Source organism: Ascidia mentula (genome assembly GCF_947561715.1).
Source record: "Ascidia mentula chromosome 2 unlocalized genomic scaffold, kaAscMent1.1 SUPER_2_unloc_21, whole genome shotgun sequence".
Classification (NCBI taxonomy): domain Eukaryota; kingdom Metazoa; phylum Chordata; class Ascidiacea; order Phlebobranchia; family Ascidiidae; genus Ascidia; species Ascidia mentula.
The window spans coordinates 35,001-37,500 of NW_028113667.1; the positions used below are offsets into that span (position 1 = coordinate 35,001).

The 2,500-nt window shown below is 59.9% G+C and overlaps 3 non-coding genes across 3 annotated transcripts in view; all 3 read right to left on the reverse strand.

Moving 5' to 3' along the window:
• LOC145915757 (large subunit ribosomal RNA) overlaps positions 1-677 on the reverse strand; it is a 3,686-nt gene extending 3,009 nt beyond the window's left edge. The window contains exon 1 of the ribosomal RNA XR_014404084.1: positions 1-677. This exon is cut by the window's left edge and continues 3,009 nt beyond it. This is a non-coding gene — a ribosomal RNA (large subunit ribosomal RNA).
• Positions 678-921: 244 nt separating this feature from the next.
• Positions 922-1,075, reverse strand: LOC145915764 (5.8S ribosomal RNA). The gene has a single exon (XR_014404088.1). It is a non-coding gene; the product is annotated as a 5.8S ribosomal RNA (ribosomal RNA).
• Positions 1,076-1,334: 259 nt separating this feature from the next.
• LOC145915750 (small subunit ribosomal RNA) overlaps positions 1,335-2,500 on the reverse strand; it is a 1,824-nt gene continuing 658 nt past the window's right edge. Inside the window, exon 1 of the ribosomal RNA XR_014404078.1 lies at positions 1,335-2,500. This exon is cut by the window's right edge and continues 658 nt beyond it. This is a non-coding gene — a ribosomal RNA (small subunit ribosomal RNA).

Genomic DNA, 2,500 nt, shown 5'->3' on the forward strand with positions numbered 1-2,500 from the left:
AGACGCGGCGATCCCTCCTCGCCCGGGCGACGGGCCGACGTGTCCGCGCGCCTATAACACCCACCCGGGGGCGGGCTACCTTGCGCGCGGCCTTCTCGCCGCCTCCCAGACGGTCGCGGCCTTCGCACGGCGCTAGTGCGCTGGAGCTGCTCGGAGGACAGCGCGAACGACGGGCCGCAAGGCTCCGCACGCCCACACGCTCCGCTCGGCTTCAGCTGAAAGCGTCGCGCGACTCGACAGGCCCTCCCGTTTGCCTCTCGACGGTTTCACGTACTCTTTAACTCTCTCTTCAAAGTGCTTTTCAACTTTCCCTCACGGTACTTGTTCGCTATCGGTCTCGCGACAGTATTTAGCCTTAGATGGAGTTTACCACCCGCTTTGGGCTGCATTCCCAAACAACCCGACTCTGGGAAGACGCAGAGCGCGCGCCCTCGCCGCCACCATGGGCCTGACACCCGCACCGGGACGAGGCCTCGATCAGAAGGACGCGGGCGGCGAACGACGTACGCGCAGCGAATTCCTTACGCCACAATTCCACGCGCCGCAGAGGCGCGCGGATTCGGCGATGGGCACTTCCCACTTCACTCGCCGTTACTGGGGGAATCCTCGTTAGTTTCTTTTCCTCCGCTTAGTAATATGCTTAAATTCAGCGGGTAGCCTCGTCCGACCTCAGGCCGATAATCCAGTGCCTCGTTTGCGAGAGACACGCGCGCGCCACCGAAGCTCGTGCGAGCGCCGCGCCCGAACGCGAGCCGTGCTGCTCCGGGCCGGGATCCTCTTCGAGGCCGACTCGTAACGAGACGCACGCCGCGTTCGGTTTCGCGCGCTGACACTGCGTTCGTGCTGTCCTGGGCGGGACGACCGTGGCAACGGCCGACACCGCACCGGCCCGACGCGTCGCCGCGCGGGAACGTTACAACGCGACCCTGAGGCGGGCGTGGCGCCGGGATTGACCCGGTGCCGCAATTTGCGTTCAGAACGTCGATGCTCAATGTGTCCTGCAATTCACATTAATTCACGCAGCTAGCTGCGTCCTTCATCGACTCGCGAGCCGAGTGATCCACCGCCAAGAGCCCTCCGTGACTTCGTCAGTTGGACAAGCGCGACCCAGCCGGATTGCACAGTCGAAAAAGCGGTGGCCGAGCGGTCGCCAGCCGTAGGCGACGCATGAAGCCAGCCTGGCACATGGCCACGGCACTCGGCGCAGAACGAAACAGGGTGACCGAAGTGCAATCGCGTGCGCCTCAACAGCGACGAAGGGCGTGCGCGGCCGCCAAGATACGGAGCCTTCTCCACCTGTCGAACGCACGACCACTCGATCGGCGATCGGCCGGTAATGATCCTTCCGCAGGTTCACCTACGGAAACCTTGTTACGACTTTTACTTCCTCTAAATGATCAAGTTAGATCGTCTTCTCGGACGCCGGCGCGGCCGTTGCCGAACGCGCCAGGTCCAATCGGAGGACCTCACTAAACCATTCAATCGGTAGTAGCGACGGGCGGTGTGTACAAAGGGCAGGGACGTAATCAACGCGAGCTGATGACTCGCGCTTACTGGGCATTCCTCGTTCAAGGGAAACAATTGCAATTCCCTATCCCTAGCACGACCGGGGTTCAGCGGGTTACCCGGACCTTCCGGCCTAGGCGGCGACACGCTGATCCGGTCAGTGTAGCGCGCGTGCGGCCCCGAACATCTAAGGGCATCACAGACCTGTTATTGCTCAATCTCGTGTGGCTAAGCGCCACTAGTCCCTCTAAGAAGTTCAACGCCGACCGATAGGGTCGCGTAACTAGTTAGCAAGCCAGAGTCTCGTTCGTTATCGGAATTAACCAGACAAATCGCTCCACCAACTAAGAACGGCCATGCACCACCACCCACAGAATCAAGAAAGAGCTCTCAATCTGTCAATCCTCACTGTGTCCGGGCCGGGTGAGATTCCCCGTGTTGAGTCAAATTAAGCCGCAGGCTCCACGCCTGGTGGTGCCCTTCCGTCAATTCCTTTAAGTTTCAGCTTTGCAACCATACTTCCCCCGGAACCCAAAGACTTTGGTTTCCCGCAAGCTGCCGGAGGGGTCGTCAAAGTAACGCCCCCCGATCGCTGGTTGGCATCGTTTATAGTCAGAACTAGGACGGTATCTGATCGTCTTCGAACCTCTGACTTTCGCTCTTGATTAAAGAAAACATTCTTGGCAAATGCTTTCGCAGTCGTTCGTCTTGCGCCGATCCAAGAATTTCACCTCTAACGGCACAGTACGAATGCCCCCGTCCGTCCCTCTTAATCATTACCTCGCGCTCCGAAAACCAACAAAATAGAACCGAGGTCCTATTCCATTATTCCATGCACCATTATTCAGGCGAAGCGCCTGCTTTGAACACTCTAATTTTTTCAAAGTAAACGTCCCGGCCGCCGCCGACACTCAGTCAAGGGCACCGGCGGAGCGCCGGGGGAGAGGGCCAGGTGCGGCCAGTGCACGCCTTGCGACGGACCGGCCGCCTGCGC